Raw genomic sequence first — 21,691 nt, 5'->3', positions numbered from 1 at the left:
CGCACACACATATATATACACACACGCGTGCGCGCGCACACACACACACACACACGCTCAGACTGGGAAAATACACAAGACAGTTCCACATGAAGCCTCCAAATTCAGCCCTTTCAAAATGGATGAGCTCACATTGCAACATCAGTCACCCTTGTTTTTTTTTTTTTTGTTGTTTTTTTTTGCCCGGCTCAACCTCTTAATCCATTTTGCCTGCAAACCAATTTGTTTGTCCAGTAGGTCACAGACAGTTTCCTGCCCTCAGTGTTCCCTGTTCTCTCGTACTGTTTATTCCTCCCTCTCCTTTGCTTTACTTTCCCTGTACGACGGAGCCATTTCCAGAGCGTTTGCCCCCTGGGAGATCGAGGGCATCTCAGTCCATACAGCCATCCCTCCTCCCTCCTCCCTCCACCCTCCTTTCCTGCAGTTGCTTCCTCCCTTTTACCTTTTTTTTTTCTCCTAGTCCCCTTACTCTCAAACCGTCTCGACTTCATAGAAACAGTGTTTTAAGTGTATGCGCTGACAAGAACAATCATGAAGAACTGTGCAATGTCTGACTTCTCAGTTTCCCCAATACTAATAATAATCAAGATTATTGGTAATAACTGGTGATATAGTAAATATCAATGATTTCCTAACCCCATTTTACCCATATTTTTCTTATTTTTCTATTATTTAACATTTGAGGTCCCCAGTACCACACCAAGGTTTTCTGCTTTTGAGCAAAAACCGACTTTAAGGCAAACGTTTATCGTCGTCAGGTGGCTTTTCTTTGCGATGCCCCGCGGTCTGACATAAAACCCTCCACCGGCATCCTTCTGTATAATGACGACGGTGAACTCCCGAAATGATAGGCGAAAGACGGATCGGGGGGTAGTAAAGAAAACTTTTTTCCCCAGGTGAAAGAACACACACAGACACAAGTGGCCTGTGTCGCTGTCCAGTAATGGCAATTAGTCTGCCGTCGCCAGACACTGACCAAATGTTTCAAAGCACCCCCGCCCACTCCATAAGTGGGCCTCCCCTCTTCCCCCGGCTGCCCCTTGAGGTGAAAGGTGCCATGTGTTTTCGGCTCTGCCTTCAACCCCCCTCTGGTTTAAAAAAAAAAAAAGGGGAGAAAATGAGGCTCTGACATGTATCCGTGCGCTCCTCCGGGCCGCAGACGCAACGACGTCTTCGGGGTCTCGGCTGGACGACGCGTATTTGTGTGTGGATGAGTGTGAAATGGTGCAAGGCAGGAAACAAGAGCTGGGCGCGCACGGAGGAACCACCTGGGGCTCTCCTGGTGTGAAGAGGCAGGAAGTGAGTTAGTCTGCTTAAAGAAAAAATGCCAAAGTGGACCGTTTCTCACAGGCCTCAGGATCTGGTATTAATAGATCCTGGTTGGACACTGGTGGGTGGGCTTCTGGTGAAACATATAGGACTGTGCTAAGGTCTAAGGCGCTTGTAATGATCGGATGCAAAAGCATCAGGGAGGAGTTAAAACTTATTCCGCAACATAGTATTAACCTCCCGAGACCCGGCGTCCTCATATGTGGACATCATGTTTTAGGTTTATTGCAGCTTATTCCGTTTCAATCAGACATGTCCTCATAAGTAGATACTTTTGTCTGCCATATACTACTAGCAAAGGGCCAACACACTTGTTTATTTACTCTTCAGTGACTAAAAGAACAGGACATCGAGTTGGACTAGGAACGAAGACGAGACTGAAGCAGTCGAGCGAAAGTCGACCAAGATTGTTTGGAACAACCACCGGCCCAAGTATCTCCAAAAAGCTCTGCGCAAATATACTAAAACGTACAAGTTGGTCTAGGTGAAAGGGTGGTAGCTGAGTATTTTTAGATCTTTAGGTGAATCAATACAATATGTACGTCATTGTTTTTAAAGCATCCTGTTATTGCAAACTATGAACATGTACTACCCAGGAATCTAATCTCGTATCTAAGAAAATCACACACAGTACTTGTGTTTACACACCCAATCAATCTGCTTTATAAATGCTTTATGTCAAATACCACAGAAGAGATAAGAGAGGTTTAAGGGGTAATTAAGTGTAATTAAGAGTCGTGCCAGAATTGAGAGGGACGATTATTATTTTACTTTTTCCCCAGCGAGAGATAACAAAAAAGATCAACTTAAAAACACGACCCCGCTGCATCAAGTTGGATCTTCTCCCGAGCAAAATGTATGATTTACCAACAGCAAATGGGGCCTGCATGACATAATGTGGCTGTGTGAGTGGTGTATTTCCTGCATACAAAGAGCTAAATGCGGAAGCATTTGTTGCCAAACAGTTAAATAGAATATTGTAGTTTTAATTGCACAGAGACCAGATTAAAAACGTGAAAACTAAAGCTTTGAGAATGTTCTCCCTTTGGCGATGTTTGGATGTTACTACCAAGCCTGAGCTGTCAAGCGCTAATTATCAGTAACCATAGCTGATATGACAATTGAAACTGGAGGTCGGAGTTCTAAACTAACCAACATGACACTCGGTTCAAGGTGAACCTAAAACAACTACTGAGGACAGTAGGGCAATGAGTTAATGTGTAATCTGGTCAAAGCCATTCACCAGAACCAGGAGAGACTGTGGAAACAATCCATCTGTTTATTGATAATGAATTCCCATGGACTCCACATTTGATTGACAATGGCTCTGTCAGATAATCCCGTTAAATAAATGTGCGGCCTCAGTGTTTTCGGAAGTATTATCTTGCGAGTGTGCTGCTGAAAGCTGCTGCAACATTTTTCAAACCTTGACATTTTTCAGCACCCCTCCCCAACACGCTCTTTTTATTCTTAACTCTAAGTCTTGTTTATTTCCTCTACAGCTAGGGAACGTTCCTGCTGAATTTCTACTGCTTAAAACTTTAAACCAACTCCTTTACTGATCAGTATTTTTTTTTTTTCTAAAGCTGTCTGACACGAAACAGAAGCTGGCAACACTCAGCAAACAACCACCTGGATTGTTTGGATCTTTGCAGCGAACACCGTGTCCGGCATGTTAGCGGTAAACACATTTTCAGGCTTGGAAAGATTGGTATTTTCTTCTGTATATGCATTAGAAGATTAAATCCAAGGCAACGGCAGCTTAACAGAGCAGTGTTTGTTTCGACAGGGCGAACTACCGTATATTCAGTTTTAATACTGAAAACCGGGCGCTGCATATAAAGTCAAATGTGCTCAGCTATCCAACAATCCCAGACATCCTACACTGAAGTAGAACGCCTCAATATATAAATCAAACTTCATCACACTCAGGCCTGTAGTTATTGAGATATCCTGTCTTGGAACAAAACACTGAACAGGCTGAGATCATCAGCCTTAGGCCATGCTACTAGCGGGACTGAATGCTAATTTACATACAATATTACCTTTATTCGGGGGAAAGAGGGAAAAACCTGACGCTCTGACCAGCAGTTGAACCCTTACCCCTGTGACCACCGCAAACTGTTACTCAGCCAGCTGCTGGGAATGCAGCAATTGACATCCTCTTTACAGTGCTGTAAATGCATTTATAGTTCAAGAGAGGAAGGGGTAAGATGGCTGCAGGATCAAGGCAGGAAAACTCATTTCGGCTGCTGCCTTGGGGGGGAGGGGGTGGAGGGCTGAGGATTGAGGCAATTGCACGAAACCTACACACGGAAGAAACACTTGTTGCCTTGCTTTTTTTATTTAACTCTTCTGCAGCAGCAGGCACAAAAAAAAAAAAAAAAATGGCCGTCGAGTTGAGGCTAAAGCTAAAGCCAAGGCAGTCCTGGGACTTTTACCAGGCTAACGGGAAACAGAGAGCTACTGCTCGTTAAAAAATCTGTGTGGTTTCATTCATCCAGTCTCATGTTAACATAAGCATTCTTGTCAAAATGCTGAGCACCCTCCAACGTTCTTATGTTCAGTCGTTTTTTTTTTATGTTCTCTCCCTCTGTTCTGTTTTTTTTTTCGTACACCAAACCGGCCACATGGCAGACGTTGCTGGATGTCCCCCTCCACTCAGACTCCCTCCCTCTCCCCAGGTCAATAACCTGTAAAGATTTAGTGTTTAGGGCCCATTATTTCCTGCTTTCAAGTCACACATTGTCAACGGCAATGCTGAGTTTATTAAGGCTGGAGTCAGGAGGCCAGAGAGGAACGCAGAGGATACAGTGATCACTTGGGCAGTAAAAACTGTGACAAGGAAGAGAGGAGAAGTGTAAATTGGCACAGAAATATCTAAACTAAAAGCTGGCTCGGTGCAAAAAGCGAAATCCGCACACATTTTTTTTTCTAAAACTATTTTAAAAATATGTGGGGAAAAAGTAACAAAAAAATAACAAAACATTATGTTTTTTTAAACCTCTACTATGTCTCCACCGCGCTTTCCCATGTGAGGATTAGTTTATCGCTAAACAATTGTTGATGTGAGTCGGGTTCAGCTCAGGAAAAGGGCCGAGCCAAAGCAACAACTGGAGACATGAGTGAAATACAGATGATAGGATATCCAAATGGCTAAACAACAGGAAATTCTTGAAACATGCAGCTTTTCTTTACTGCACTCAGGTGCATTGATTTACATACTTGTTTATTTAGTTTGATTCCAAAAATCTTCTCTTCCACCCCGTTAAATCTTCCACATAAAACTTAATAAGAGCGGACTTCAAACGGCCAAATCGGATCAATTAGGGAAATCTCACAACGAGAGAGCTATTTGGGGGGAATAAACTTACCTCAAAACACAACAGAACTTGCACTCATCAAGCCCGTTGTTGTCTGCCAAATGACACCATACAGAGGTTAACGGCGCTTTTCCATTAGGTCATCTGTTTTTCCCAAATGGGGTGTCAGAGTGAGGATATTGTTTGATGAGGAAAGTCGAGAAAAGATTAAGAAAAGCCCCATGTTCAGATCCTGTCCAGACCCACAACACAGATGACATTGAGATCCAATTAGTTATCATTTATGAGAGCCTGAGCAGAGCCTTCTGGCTGCCTTCCTCAGCTGCTTTCATTTTGTGCTACAATAAAGTTAAAGACACTGCTGAGGCTACAGAATGCAGGCTGCATTATATAAGGATACTGTATAGTGGTCCTAAAGGGAGATACTGATTTTTTAAAATTATGCTCACTGTGATATTTGATTGTATGAAAGTAAAAGCGTTAAATTTTCTAATAAGATTTATATAAAACTCCCTTTTCCATTAAAGCAGGTTATAGGTTCATATTTGCCCTCTTCCTCCTGCAGACACGTCACTTTGTGCACATGTATCCACACAGCTCTGGATATAGAAACAGCAGAACCGATACTGTAGAGGCAATGACAGCTCTTGGCAGGCGGCCAAAAGTAGGGAAACGCGTGTGTGTGTGTGTGTGTGTGTGTGTGTGTATATGTGTGTGGGTGGGTAGTGGTGGTGGTGGTGGTGGAGGGGGACACAATCAGCTGAGGCAGAAATAGGCCAAATGGTGACTGTACGGTTCAAAGGGTTCGTCTGTCCTCTCCAGTTGCTATACTCTCCGAGTCTGGCTCTTTCCTTCTTTTCCTGTTGGTACCTTTTTAAGCTATGGAAAGAAATTCTTTCCCGGGCACAGATTACTTACTTATATTTATTCATTTTGCCGTGCACAGTTTTTAACTTTGCCCTGAATCTAAAACATCTGGGATTTTGTCCCACAATACTGCATCAATGAATCCGTACAGTATGTTTAAATTATCATGCGTTGCTTCCAATGACTGTTTATAAATATTTACGCATCCCGGAGACGTCATCCCTAGCATTCCTGAGATGTTTTCAAGCTTAATGTGGGTGGCTGTGGCTGACGCCATCTTGGAAGCACTCCCAGCTTCTGACAAAATTATAAATGGATAAGAGGTTCAGGGCAAAGTTAGCTCTAGCTACACGAGTTCACAAAAAGTTTTATTTGTTTCATGATTTGTGTTGTTGCCATTTTGTTGTTGAATGTTAAATGTTAAGTTAAATGTTAAGTAAATTAATAAGGCTCAAAGCAGTGGGAACAGCTTGCTAGCAACCTGAGACAGCGCAAATGATATATCTTAATATTTATGTTATATTCAAATGATCATGCATAAAGACATTAGCTGTAGCAATTGTTTTGTACCAGGATGTAAACATGTGTATTCAGGATGTAAAGTTACATACGTTAACACTAGGGTCTATGGGGGTCGATTTACTTTTAATATCAGCCTCAAGTGGCCATTTGAGGAACTGCAGCTTTTGGCACTTAGATGTTGGCTTTCTTTTTTCCAGCCTCGGATGTTGCTGCTTTCTTATTTCTACCATTACAAGCACTAGTTGTGAACGTGTGGAATTATAGAATTACATCAAAATGCACATATATTTTTAAAAGCTCCTAAATTAACACATCCAACGGTAACCTAATTAAATTAACTAAATGATTATGCAAAGTAACTGCAACTTCAGTTCGTATTTTGAGACATTTCAAATACCAGCTGTACATTTTCTGAATAAATTAATAAAAATTGCCATTGCCATTTACAGTCAATTCAATAACGGGCACTTATAATTTCCTAATTTCATTATCCTCTTCCCAAACCTCCTCGTAGAAGATCAAACTTTAACGATCAGTGTTAAACTGTGCTGGAAAGGGTGAGGCGCTTCCCATTTTCTTTTATTTTTTATTTTTTATTGCCTGTCTGGATGTGCTTTTTGATGTTTTATGAGACGATTTATTCACTTCAGCCAAACTAATGGAAACATCCCCACCAGTTTGCACAGAGCTCTATGATGCATTTCAAAGGTTTGTATAATTCTGAAGGCGGGTGACAGTTCTGACAGAAACATCTGTATCAGGGATACGCGCTGCCGTCGCGCTGGATGCACTCATTATGTCGTTGTACTCTTTATGCTTCTCTTTATTAACGCACGTGTCCTCGCATATTTAGCATAGTTTCCTTCTTAGGAAATCTTGCTGACAACATGAACACGGAGTTCTCTTTAAAATAAGAATGTTGCGGGTCAACAGATGCAGACATTGTCTAACAGAGGAAGCAAGGGAACGAACACTGCTGACAGTGCAATAACATTCCTGTTATGTTGGATTTATAGTGATCTGTGTGGCAGCATAGGCTTCAGTAATGATTTATAATTTGTGTGTGATGATACAATGCAATGTGTGTGTCGGTTAAGACTATTAGAGGCCTCTGTGACTGAACAGCCGAACAGACATCAGTCACTGCAACACGGGAAGATCTTTAACCTACGATTTATGATCGGGTTCATTGACATGAGTCGTTAACTGGGCGAAATTAGACTCACTAAAACTAAAAGTTCATTCTATAGCTCTCGTTTTTGTGACACCCTGTGATAACTTGCGGTACGACAGGTTTTAATAAGACAGGTCCCAGAGTTCTGTTTGAAATTATGTACGTTTTAACCACTGTGGGCAGAAGACACTTAATTTCTCTGTTCCCAGGAAGAGGCTCCGGGACTGTGACGGGCGTCTGTGGAGATTCTCAGTCATCCTGGCCGCGGCGGACCGGAAACAAAGGCAACTGGACTTCCTTATCTTCGAGACTTTCTTGAAGATATTCCAAAACTCACCCAAGTGGCTTCATCGGCTCTATGACACATCCTCATGTGCTAGAACCACCCACAGATGTTCTAAAAAAAACTGGCAAAACATCTTTAAGAAACCTTCTGCCAATCTTCAAGAAATGCTCTGCTCATCCAGTTGCCTTTTGTAGTTGGTAATCATTTGGTTCATGGCTGAAGAAGCTACTCGGATGAGCAAAAGGTCCAGTTTGCCTTTTGGATTACCACGACCTGGATGACTGAGAACCTTCACAGGCATTTGGTTTAAGATAAAATTCTTGCAATGTGGTTGTGATTCATACACATCATTTTCGTCCCTAAACTGTGCTCCTACGAATTATAACCCCACCAAAGTATGGTCAATAACCGGAATTCTTCCTGAAAGCGAAGACAGTTAATAGCTAATTGTCAAATGAACTAGAGAGGCCAGGCGGTACAGAAGTCTGTGCAGAGTGCTTCAGGAACCGTCTCCAAGACAGTCATAGAACAGTTGCAAATCAATACACCCTGCGCCCCCTAATGCTCCCAAAAATCCTCTGGGGTACGATCCAAAAGCCTGTTTACTCCTGGATTCAACTGCTTTATCTTCTGACCAGCCATATTAGTATTCTGTGGCCACTTGCTTGTTTTCAACAGTTATAACACAATATCCACGCTCTGCTTTTATGTCGCACCTCCCAGTGGAATTAGTAGCATAAAAGCAATCCTTGTGTGTCCTGGCTACTTCCAGATGGCTTTGGGAGTGCTTTTATCTTTTTCCCTCTGCCTCGCTCGCTCTGTCTCCTTTCACTTTCCCTTGCTTTCTTTCTTCCCCCCACATGAAAGTGCCGTCGGCAGATCTTTGCTTAGCCGGGTTCATTCTCTCTTCATCCGAAAATATAAAAGTTTCAAAGAGCATTTCATGAGGGAGCTCTTCCATAAATGGGATTCATAGCTTTCTAATCTGCGCTGCGAAATTGATCTAAAAAGTTTCCCAGAGCTATTGGCCAACTTACATAATGCAATAAAAGGTCGTGCCTGAGAGAATATTTACTTTTATTACCATTTGTGTCACAAACAATCCCCCCACTCCAATTTCTCAGTTGGCACTGTAACAGAATTTAGATCCTTTGCTCCCAATTTGCTATACATCACCAAAATGTGTTGGCCTTCATTTTTTCAGCAAACTGTCAAAAATATAAATGTGACTAACTGCTGGGTTGCATTAAATAATATAAGAGAAGGCAACATGAAAAGGAAGAGTGGGGCGATATTTCTTCCGGATTCTGCGTAAACTGAGCAAAAACCGACGATGGACGCACTCAAGAATGATTAATGCACATGGTTATCACATGATGCTGGTGGAAATATACAGAACAGGACGCGTTTGTCTGGCCGTTTATTAAGCTGGGAACACCACCGCCAGGAGCCACGGGCACGCTGATAATCTAACAGAAGAACGACTGACGGGACACGTGAGCCGTCGGCGCTCGTGTAAAACCCGCCAATTTACACACGCCGTCGTGACACAATGAAGGAGCTGTCAAATTTGATTGGCCGACTCCCGTTTCTGCCGATGTCAGTGCATACCGGGGGCTCATTACAGAAACTGCGACAAGTGGTAGTGAAAATCTAATAGTCAGCGTGAACGCGGGGCACGCTGTTATATCATTACCAGAACAATGTTTTACTGTTGGGCATAATTTCGGAGAAATCTGAGGCATCTTTGGAAACAATGATTTTGCTTTACTTTTTTTATTTATTTATTTTTTTCCCCCCTCAGCAGTCAGTCTGTCACACGCTGTCTATCTCACGGATAACCCTCACTTCACTCCCAGGTGCGAGAGTCCCTCTCCCGTTTATGAGTAGATGATGGGAACAATACTCTCGTCACAGGGTCGCGATTTGATGCGACAGTTAAGCGTTCGTCAGGCTGACAGCTACAGAGCTTCAGCTGCTCGGCCCGGACAGTTTACACGACACGCCGCCCTTTGACGGACAGCGCATTTCACGCTCGGATATTAGCACACGCGGCGAGAGGTCTGGGGCTCTCTTACCATGCAATATTCTTCAGGGTAGCAGCACAAGTTTGTTCTAGCTGCACAAAACAGAACGTAGAACATTTGCATTGTTTAATGCCTCCAGATCCTAAACTGACGGATGTGTTCTATATTAAACTCGGCCTAGTGCTATTTATAAATATACATTATTATTATTATTTTGCATTCAATATTGAGCTGTTCAAATAATACACAGGTTAAAAATTGTAGGTGAAAATTAAAAAAGTATATATGAAAAATGTCTAGTCAACCAAAGATGTTGTGACTCCCCTTGCAGTACCTCCGCAGACCCCCAGGGGTCACGGACCCCCTGTTGAACACCCACCAGAGGGTCTAATCTGACCCGCAGCATGAAATTGCAAAGTGACGAAACTTTGCAGTAACGGAAATAACTCCCATCATTAATTTGTCCGCTGTTTTAGAATTTAATTTTTGTTTCCAGGATAACTTATTAGATGTAAACATTCTGCGAATTTACTTGTTCTTCTTTGCTCTTTGCCCCCTAGGGAGTCCACGGAGGTACTGCAGAGGAAAATCGCAAAATCTTTGGTTGATTAGCCTTTTTTATACACATTTTTCAATTTTTTCCCCCACGAATTTAAAAATCTTTAAACACACATTAACATGAATCCAACATATTTTAGTAAAGGGATAAGCGATAGCTTAATACTAGATGCAAAATGATAATGATAATGTATATTTATAAATAGCACTAGGCCGAGTTTAATATAGAACACATATAGTAGGTAGGGGGTTCCTACTTATTCTCTCCATCATTTAGTTATTTATTTTTTTATGTCTTATTATGATCACCATCTGTCCACCATTAGGCATTTTACCACCAGGTTAAATGCACCTTGCCCTGTAGTAAGTGCCCAGAATTTGATCAGTGCGTTTGTTTTGAATAGCACATAGGAACGGTTTGAGTCCACTACGTAGGGTTTATAATCCCCACGCAGTCAGACAGCCTTATAAACGATATAGACGTGACTGCATATGGCGCACAACTAAACAAACAGGTGAGACGTCCACAATCACACCTGTACGTGTCGACACAGTCATCCGAGCGGTAGACATCAGTGTCCTTTTGCATCTGTCTCTTCTCCCTTTTTCCGCCCTCGCACTTGATATCGGTTTGAATACCGAGCGCACAGAGAATTACTTACTATCTGCGGAGTTGGTGTCTGACAAACACCGCCACATTACAAATACATCGATCGTGTCATTGCGGCCCCGGCGAACACACAAACAACAAAACGCTGCATGAAACTGAGCTGGGTTTTGTTTTGCGAGCCTGTCCCGCGCGCAACCGTCGCGCCAGACGCTTCCAGCGCGGCGTTGGCACGTGCGCGCGTTCCGGGGCGTGCGCGTCCGTAGGCTTTACAGCCGGGCTCAATACGCGCGTGTGCGCACACTCGCACAAAGCAACACAAATCTATACTAGCCACAGGCTCCTCTCCAATCTATTTTCTGCTCAGCTGGTTTTAAATGAAGTTATTATGACTCATTAAAATGCCCACAAGCTTGTGGAAGTCGGCCAATTACGATTTAAATTTAGCCTCCTGCTCTCACAACCTTATCTCCCCCCGTACAACCCAGCTCTCATCACCGGCCCTTTTTTTATTTTTATTTTGGGAGGGAGGGGGGGGTGTTTGTAATGCATTCGGGAATCCTTTAACGACCCCTCAGATCCCCCCCCCCCTCACCTCACCCCACCTCATCGCCAGCCATCCAGCGTGCATCCACACACACACACACACAAACACTCACACGACCATATTTCATACATGCAGGCCTGCAGTGACCCACCGTGCAAGAAGTGAGATTAGGTTGGGGGGGCTGTAGTGACCCGTCTGAAAAAAAAAAAAAAAAAGGACAACCTCTGCCTGGAATAATTACATATCAAAGAAAAACAGATGAAAACAAAAATACGAATCTAAACAGGCTCGTATCAACATGTGCAGCCCAGATACACGAACCTCCTCCAAATGTGGCGAATACCACTAATTGCTACACAGGACTGCACAACCGGACCTTGCCAATACCACATGTGTACACTCTCACTTACACACTTTCAAGTCTGTACATAAGTTTGCTTTTTATTTGGTAAACTGTGGGTTCACGTGGTTATCCATTTTTAAAAAGCCTAACCAGACCTGACATTATTTGCATTTGCAGGTCGAGCCGTTCGCTGTCCGCTTGGTCGCGCGTTAAAGAGCCCGCATGGTTTTTGTCAGATATTTAAATTTGGAAAATAAGAAATTCAGGAGCTTGTGTAAAGAAGAGGAATATATATATATTTTTTATTGGGGGGAGGGGGGGGGTGCACATGACCACAAGTGGATATACCCACGTAAGCATTGAATTGGCTCCGCCCCCTCCCTCATCCCGACGCCCTGAAGGACACTTTGCCTAAAAAAAGACACTCCCATAATACCTGGAGACCAGAGTGAGCTATTCCACCTGATCCCGCTTTAGCCCCCTTGAGCAATGTTCACAATTCAGCCAGTAAGACCCCCCCCCCACACACACACCCCCCTCCCTCCAACACACACACACACAAAGACCCACGACCCAATTTAACATCACACTCCGGAGCAAACAAATGTCTGCACCCTCTGCATCTTCTCCTTCCTTCTGAGTTAATGGTGAGCAGAGAGAGTGTGTGTGCATGTGTGTGCGTGTGTGTGCAGCTCACCTCGCGTTTGTGTGGACGTGAGACTGCGCGCGAGTCGCGTGTACACATGTGTTTGTGAGCGTGTGCATTCTACAGTATCATTTGAATTTCCAGGAGAGCAAATTAATTGGCAGCCTTTTGCAATAATTGACTTTTACCACACACGCACACACACACCGAGCACACTGAGCGAGCACTCACGTCTCTCTTTCTCCCTCTCACACACACACGCACACAAAAACACACACACACACACACACACCGCTCACTGACAACAAAGCTGCTGGGAGGAGGGAGGGATGATGAAGCGAATCCAAAATTCAATCGACTGTGTTCTTGTTTTGAGCAGAAGGCACACAGTGTACTGTACTGAGAGAGGCCATAAAACTCTCACTCTCCACTAAAAAAAAAAAAAAAAAAAAAAAACACAACAAAAAAAAAAAAACCCCTTTGGTAGACACACAGACGTTTCAGCAATCACCCTCCATCAAAACACTTTGTCTAGCATACAAAAATAAGACTTGGCATCAGAGCGGAATACCAAATCAGGCCCATTAAGGGAGCACAGGGGCACTCGCTACTTAGCAACCAAAAGGATTTAAAGCTGCAATATCCCTGCAATAAAAGGAATAAGATCAAGTCCTCTCATTTTTTTTCCTTCTTTTTTGGAAAATAGAGACGGCTAAAAGGGGCAACTTTGAAATTTCTCTTCAACTTTTTATTTATTTATTCATTTATTTTCGCAATAGGCGTTCTTTAGGTGTAACCAGCGCCGCAGGAAAAAAAGGGAGCCGCAGTCATTCGGTCCCTAAATAATCTGCTGGAGCCGCCCAGTTTTGGCAAAACGAGGCGTTTGATTTCCATCAGCAGCGTTCGCAACTTTTTCACGTCTTCGAAAATAAAAACTGATCTTTTTGGGGGGGGTCCAGTTCAACCGCAAAGATTACAACAGTGATGACATTTGACCTCAACTTCACATCTAACACGGGTAGAACTCCCATCCGTCAGTTATTTCTTCAGCCTCTATGTGGAAGGAAAATGGTTCATTGTATGTCGATTAAAGAGACGAAATGTCGGTTGCTTCAACAGGCGACACCTGTAAAATCCTTGGCTTAGAGAACGTTCTCCAGGACCATGATTGTGCAATCGTCACACCTTCCACCTTCCTAATGTTATCTAGGTCTCCCCCCTTGTGCTTCCAAAGCAGTCGTGACTCATCACAGAATGGACATGGACCTTCCGAGGGTGTCCTGTGGTTTCTGGCAACGCGATGTTGTTAGTGGGTCCTGTGGCTCCGTTTCCCAGCAGAACACTGAATCGTCACAAGATGGTCGAGCGTAATTTACTTCTCCTGTCAGTGGTTTTAATGTTGTGGCTGACCAAAGTATGAATTGCGATGCTTTACAGTAAAGGATGCTTTACCATCCTGCACAAAACACATTATCAGGGGTGGGGAGGGAGGCATCCGTTGAAAAGTAAGTGACACATTTCTCAGCAGAGCAGGTTCTAGGTAATACCCAGGCAGCCACTTCCAGGAAGGAAGCTACAGGTGTCAGCCAGAGCCACACTGAGCAAAATGACATTTTCAGGCAACTGGCCATCTAGTCCGGCGAGGGCGGTGTCTGGAGTCTGAACTGTCAACCTGGTGGACCAGCGACGAGGTCTCTGTCACGGTGGAGGATCGACGCTCGCTCACACCGGCCCGGCTTAAAAACCACGGCTGTGCAAATTCACGCTGTCATTTGAGTCATATGTTTTTCTTTCGCCCTCGCCTACATGCTAATTGCTCCGGTTATTTCAAGATAATATCCACCGCAGTGGGAAATGACATACAACCCTGTCCATTTATGGCCATTTTTGGAGCTCCTGATGACCCGGGGCTATTCAATTCAGTTCATCGTGAAATGATTAATTTTGCCTCTTTGACAGCCTCCCACTCCAGTGGAAGTCTCCTGTGTTGAGTTCTTTCCCAATCCTTTATTTCTTGTTTTAATGAGTTGCTGGTTTGTTAAATATTCACGTTTGCGCTTTGTGCCTCAGCCGGAGTGGGACGCGTGAGTGTTGGGATTAATTTATTGATTTTGTTTTGCGGTTGTTGTCAGTGTTACCTTTATCTATGTCTCTGTCTGATGTTAATAAAAAGAAAACTATTGCACTGCAGTTTCATTGTCATTGGTATTTTTGACAATAAAGATATTTTGCAAAAAAAAAAGAACAAAAAAACAAAGCTGCTTTTTCCAAGAAGCCTGCGGCACAGGTACACAGAATTCTGTTTAAGGAGGGCAGCTGCTCAGGGCGACGCATTTCCAGCGAAGGCACATTTGCTCTAAAGAGAGGCCTATCAAGTTGTCCCTCCTACACCCCCGTCTCTCCCCCCCTCCCCCTTCCCTTCTTCGTTTCATATAGGGAAATAAAAATATTAGCTTGCACTATTCTAGGTGGACTCCTGTGTTGTGTCACCTCTCAGTTGTTTGTCCCCCAGTTGCCCTCTCATGTAATATAACCCAGCTGAGAGTTGGCCAGCTGTATGATCCCAGCGATGTTTGGAACAGTAAATCAACAGGTCACGGGAAGTGGTGCATGGGAAGGTTTAAGTTGCGGAGCAGGAGTAATGTTATGCTACTAAAGAATGAGCTACTGCTGTTTGTCTGCGTGTGTTAATGTGAGTGTGTGTGTGTGTGTGGGACAGAACATCAGCTGTGGTAAAAAAAAAAGAAAAAAAAAATGTACATGCAAACCGCTTAACATTCTGGGCCATACTTTTGTTTTTTTTTGTTTCTTTTATTTCTGAACTACTTTTCCTGCTACTTGCTTTTAATAGCACTCCCCCCCCCCCCCACCACCACCACCTCCCTCCCCCCTTCCCTCCCTCCCTCGAGTCTCCTGTCTCTCTTCTCACTCATGCATACACACACGCAGTCAGACACACACATACGCATTTAGGAATTTGCGGCCTGGAAGGCAGTCAAGTTTCATTAATTTCTGGGTTTGGGTACAGTACAGTGTGTTCCTGGACTCACATCTGCGAGCGATCATAAATGCTGGAATGCTGGCAGAACATCCAGACCTGCCGGCACAAATATGTCGTCATCACTGTGAGGGGAGAGAAGGCACGACGCCAAAAAGAGCCGACCGGTCGCCTGCCAAACAACCAAACAAACGCCACGGAGATAGAAACTCAGACAAAGAGCAATGGGAAAGCAGCCCTCCCGCCTCGCCGCATTCATATTCAAAATTCTTTGAATTTTTCCTCATCTAAACGCTCCAGACATTTACGTGGGTATTTTACTCCCACGTTCAGATTGGGATCAGATCGGGAACAAAGTACAAGAGAAAAACTGTAAAGATAATAAGCACTGCTGTAACTGAACTAACTATTGAACCGAATCAATTTCCTTTATTCGACTTGGCACCTGATTAAAGTATTTTTTGCATTGTTGTTTGCCTTCCCACCACCGGGGCGGCGCCATTGTCAGAAATTGTTTTGTTTTGTTTTTTTTTCCTCAAATTTTTCTTTTCAAGTTGACTACACAACACGGCTCGGCCTCATTTCATTTTTAGCAAACAAGCCCAAAACATTAAGCAACGACGTCGAAATTCCCTTCACGTTGGTCAGAAACCCAAATCCTGAACCCTCTCTCTGTGTGTTAGCACACCGCGCTGCCTGACTAATGCACAAGTCAAACACGAGCATACCAAAGCGATGAAGCCTCTGTGACACACCACCGCGCAGCGCTACCACATGACCCACAGTGCCGGCAGATTATCACGTAAAGTCATGTTTCCATCAATAATGCAGGGCCGCCGAGATAATACGTGTTTGTGGGTAAACTGTAAGTGAGCTTGTGAGCTCTTATTTTGTCATTTTGCAACCCTGTCCGCAGTCTCTCAACTACTACAATCTTGTACAGAAGGTAACCACTTCTGCTTTGATTGGCTAACGACAATCTATCGAATGGTTTAGTTACCTCGAGGCGTCGCTTCTCTTTTAGACGCCAAAAACGACATATTTTAATATAATTTAGCGTTTGAGGGCATAACTACAGGGTATAAGCGTGCAAGCTGAAGAATCTGACCTACAAATGATCGCCACACGTGTGCGGCCGTCTGTAAAGGTAATCAGCGAGAGGAACCGTTGCAGATATTACCTGAAAGGCCACCAGGCCCCTGAGCCACTGACTGACCGGCTGCAATTTGGAACATTTATCACATTTATCTCACTGCTACATCTGCACATATCGGCGACAATGCGACATTCTGCACACATGTTCTGCTTATTTGCACACTGGGAACGTCCTATGACCATTGCACAACTAATTGCGGCCGACGTTCTCTCCCTCCCTCTTTGTACACAGCCCCGTGCTTGTTTTATTCACTTATTTTCTGCGCTCAGGGTGAAGCGCGTTTCCTCCATCTCAGTTCAGTTTTTTTTTTCGTGTGAAGGGAACTCGGGGAAATAAGAAGTTCACCGTGAACCTTCTGTGCGACGATAAGCTTCTCGAATCTCGAAAAGACGCACAAATAGTGAAGTAAAAGAAACAGCCGGTGACCACAGGCGTGTAGATGGTGCAACCTCCACCCTCCCCTGAGTGCGAGGGGACACATTACGGACGCCATCCTTCCATTCATATATCATCACAACGTGCCCTTGAGCAAGACACTTCGCCTCCGACTGGCGGTTAAATAAAGATGGATTTCTTTTAGCGTGCTCCGGCTCAAACACACACACACACACTCTCAGTCGTCGTCTAATCCGGGGACTCTTTACTATGTATACATACTGTAAACAGAGGATTAAGTCTCTTAAGCTATAAAGGCAGTGAGATGAAAAGTTGGAGGTAACGGAGATGGGAATGCGGGCGTTCGGAGGGGGGGAAGGGGGAGGGGGGTCTCGCTGGTAATCTTATTATGCTGCATCGTCTCGCAGCAGAAAAACAAACTGAATCATATCAGACCGGTCTGGTCTCCGGCGCGCTCTACGCACACTTAAAAAGCAAGAATACCGTCGACGGAGTGGATAAAATACAGTTTGATTGATGAATGAATGAATGAATGATTATTTGGATGCAGAATAAAATGAAAAGGGCAAACAATACTTACAAGACAAGTAAAAAAACTACAAAACTTAACAAATTTCATGGTCAAAAGGAGAAGGAAGAAGCCAAAACTTATTAAATGTCACCCTATGTTAAACTAATATACACTATGATAAGTTATAAAATAGTAATATTTATATGTATACTATATAACATATATGTATACATATACATATACACATATAATTACAGTGAGACATAGGAAGTAGATTAAGAGTAAGATTGACTTGAGTGTTTTGTACAATGTAATAAAACCATTTTATAAAGACATTAATCTCACACTTTTCGCATTGAGGAATATTAACAGTGAGTGTGAAAATGAATGGAATAAGCCCCCGAAGTTGTTTCTGTTAAATATAAACTAAAACTATAAAACTGTAACTATAAAAGCGCGCAGCTGTTTTTTAAACTTTGACTAATACGATGTTTAAAACTGGACAGGCTGACTTCAGTTAAGTGCCGGGTCATAAAAGGAGCAACGGGATTATGATTATTTTATTTTTTTATGCTTTGTGCTAACTGTACACTTCGGTTAGTACTGCGCTTGAGTGTCGGCCCCGTCCGGGAACTGAAACGGATATTTCGCCGATGATCTTTTTTTGCATTTAATAGGTCAAAGTTTTCGAAATCTTCCCATTATTATTCATCCGTGATGTTAAAAGGGCAGCTATGATTTCAAAAAAAAAAAAAAACACCTCATAATGTACCCAGAAGAGGCTGAGTCACAGTTCCCCACCCTTGCCCGAACCCCCATCTGCAGGCTTTGGCTCAGCAAAGGCTGTCAAACACTAAACGTCAGGCGGAGATTAAAAAAAAAAAAAAAAAAAATAGAAGGAGAGGACTGAGACAGAACAAGACGAGAGGAAAAAAAAAATAAATAGCTGGCACAAGGTAGACTGTACATACTGTACCCTCAGTGGTGGCAAGCAGCCCAGACTGGCGAGCTGCCAAGTCCTCCCGTACAACAAGCACAGAGAGACAGACAGATGGACGGACAGACAGGCAGAGAGTGAGAGACAGAGTGGAGAGCAGAGGGGAGGGAGGGAGGAGGCAGCGGTAGCGGCGTCTGAAATGCTCCACATCCACATCCACGACACGCTGCGCATACCAAAAAGCCTCTCCACTCTTTCGCTTCATCTCCCCAATATTCTGTCTTTTCTGAAGCGAGCTGAAGGATGATGGCGGCGGCGGCGGTGGAGGTGGCGGTGGGGGGAAGAGGAGGAGGAGGAAGGGGGGGAAGCAGGAGGAGGAGGATGGGCTGAGGTTGAGGGTTTTGGGACTGGGTGAAGTGTCATCATTACAGAGAGACGTGATAAAAATCGAGACGCGGCGTCAGACCGAGAAAAAGCCTTGAAAGTCAAACGGTGGAGGCGGAGGTGGAGGAGAGAGAGAGAGAGAGAGAGAGAGAGAGAGAGAGAGAGAGGGAGAAAAAAAATGAAAAAGTGCAAAAAAATAAAAAAAGACAACAAAAACTATCAAAGAAGCTTTGCCTCGGCGCTGCCTCTTCCCTAACCGTCGCCTGTCTCGACAGAAGCGCCTGTCTTGCCTTTTACGCCAGACCAAAGCGGCTATGAATCAACGCTGATGTGTGTAACAGTACAGGTTGATGTCGTGCGTCAAGACAGCCCCGCATGGAAAGAGGAAAAAAAGAAAAAAAAAGAGAGAGAGAGAGAGAGAGAGAGAAAAGTTTGTGCACTTGCTGCCACTGTTGCTAAAAATACACTGCCCACATCTTCCGCTCGGCTGCCTTTCTCAAGGTGGAGTGTGCGGTTCTTCCTAGAGTTTTCTTTTTTTTTTTCCATTTGATCTCCTATCAGCAGAGTTTTCAGGTTACAACAACAGCTACAAAGGAGGGAGTATTATTAACCTGTTGATATTGTAGAGGCTTTTTAAATGAGCTGCCTTCTAACTGGAACTCTATTTAAGTGAAGATTACCTCAGTGGGGTCTAAACCAACACCAGAACCTCCCGGAAGACTGCATGACTGTATTCGTGCGTGTTCCTTACACCAACAATCTGACTTTATCCGGGGAGTAATCATGAGGCCTCCGGATTTAAAATAGATATAGAGGCACACCCCACTCTCTTATTATGTACTTCAGGTTTTCAGAAAACTCTTTTTTTTTTCTTTCCTGCAATTTAATGCTGCTAATTCTGTGCAATCGACTGGATGAGATAAGAGAAAATACGGCCTGAAACATGAAAACAAATAAACATCACAATGTGAAAGCAGTCTTAGATTTTCTTCTTTACAAAGGACATTTGTGCTTTCTACCGTAAGATTTGCCGTTTTAAATGTGCCTTATTCCAGGTGTCATTATTCCAAAGATGTAAGACGTTTTGTAACATGCATGCGAAGCGAGCATCAGTTCTGGTTTTTACTAGGGGTGGGTATTGGAAAGGACTTCATGATACGATACGTATCGCGATACTTGAGTCACGATACGATATGTTGTCGCGATATTATGATACTGAGATATATTGCAATGAAATTTTGGTGGTGGGAGGTGCAAAAGTCTTTCATGATTGGCCCAAAACATGACTTTTTGTTTATATATGTTTATGTTTAGATATGTTTTTCTTTTGAAATTGATATTAGACATCAAAATCGATATTTTAGGGGAAGAAAAACATATCGAGATATATTGCCACATTGCTATTTTTCTCTCACTGCTAGTTTTTGCTAATTAAAATGGCATGCTAAATAACAGCACCGCTCCAAACTCACAACTGCAACATAAATACCTAGAGTCTTAATAATAGAACAAGAGATATAACGTGGTAAAAGATACATTTGCCCATTTGGTTACTGACATTGGTAAAGTTACACCAACCAATCCAATGGGAAATTCTCCAAACATGTCAAACATGTTATCAAAGTACTGAAATTTTAGATCTGCGTCAGCTAACCTCCCACCGCTTTGAGAACAGGGCAACCTTGACTCCACTTCGTCATAATTCTCGACTTAAACAACACCACGGGGCCGTATCTGCCACTGAGCTGTACGACACCATGTCACATAAACACAGTGGCAGTTCTGGGACAGCCTCTTTAGCGCACGATATTACATCCGAGGAGGCACATGCTGCAACTGGAGACGCACGCAGTAAAAAAAACGTAGGCGTTCAACATAGCCCGTTTGTTTCTGTGAAGTAGCTCGGTCGCCTCTGCTTTTGGGATGTGTATTTGCTGCGGGATTCGTGGAAAAGCGTGGGTGCAATTTTTTTATTTTTTATTTTTAAAAAGCGAATATTTGACGGGTGTCGCTGTTTGACGAGTTGACCCAAGTTGCCGGCGCGGGATGAGCCCGTCATTCGACTTTGTCACAACGTTATCATATGGGAGCATCAGTTCTGCTAAGAGACATGAGGAAAACAAATGATCCAGGCAATTATGGCTTTTTAACAACTGGAAGTAGTCAGATCGGGGAGTACTGGGGTTGGGTTGGGGTGTCAAGTAGGATATTTGGGGTTTTGTTCGTGTGCAGAAGGGGCCGTCCCATGAGGCTCCACGGCTTTTACAGTGTTTCAATAAACCATCTGCACTTAGGGCATTAGGAGAGGGGAACTCTTTGCTGCCTATAAAAGACCATGCCATTAAAGCGTGCTGAACCCAGCAGGCTCAGGGCACAGGGACTGTGCGTGCGTGTGTGTGTGTTTGGGGGTGGGTTGCAATAGCTTCAGACTGGACCAATCAATGTGACCAGTGTTCTGACCTGTACACACCTCTAAAGTCACAGAGGTGTAGGACGACAGGATGATGATGATGTGCAGGCACCTTTTGGGTTAAGTTTCCCAGAGCTGCTCAGCTCGACTGGGCTGAAGAGTCGTTTAAATCCACAAATCACCGTAACTGGGTTATGCTCCACATATGGTATACACGTCCTCAACCACCGTATTTATAATGAGATCAAGCTAATGTGTGGCAAGTTTTCTCTTCACTTAGCTTTGCAGCAGCTTAAGTGGTTATAGTAATTGCTCTCGTGTAGAAATCAGTTTTCACCATGTCGCAGCAGCGCACAGTGGAAATCAGTCTTTGCAGCTGTGAATAGATGCTAAGCACGTTGGTAAAGTGCCAGACAAAAAAAAAAAAAGCCTAAAGTTAAGCTTCAAGAGTATAAGAGAATACATCTGAGGAAGAATGAGACATTCACTCATATTAAAAAGGGGCATTCAAGTCGAGCCCATTCACTTGCAGTCGTATGTATTTTACCATCAGTGACCGCGGTGCACGCCGACGTTTTGGATTCCATTCATGTGTCAAGCATCGGAGCTAAAGTTTCAGGGACGTAAAACGCATAGAAAAACGGCAAGGTCACATCCTCAAGAAGGAGAG

At 43.6% G+C, this 21,691-nt stretch overlaps 1 protein-coding gene across 2 annotated transcripts in view; it reads right to left on the bottom strand.

The window, feature by feature from the left end:
* The window catches only part of zbtb16a (zinc finger and BTB domain containing 16a), a 135,142-nt gene that overhangs the window by 59,843 nt on the left and 53,608 nt on the right, over window positions 1-21,691 (bottom strand). The window lies entirely within an intron of this gene.

Source organism: Mugil cephalus, chromosome 15 (assembly GCF_022458985.1).
Source record: "Mugil cephalus isolate CIBA_MC_2020 chromosome 15, CIBA_Mcephalus_1.1, whole genome shotgun sequence".
Taxonomy (NCBI): Eukaryota; Metazoa; Chordata; class Actinopteri; order Mugiliformes; family Mugilidae; genus Mugil; species Mugil cephalus.
Note: the sequence above shows the minus strand (reverse complement) of the source record. Positions and strands in the feature narration are given on the sequence as shown.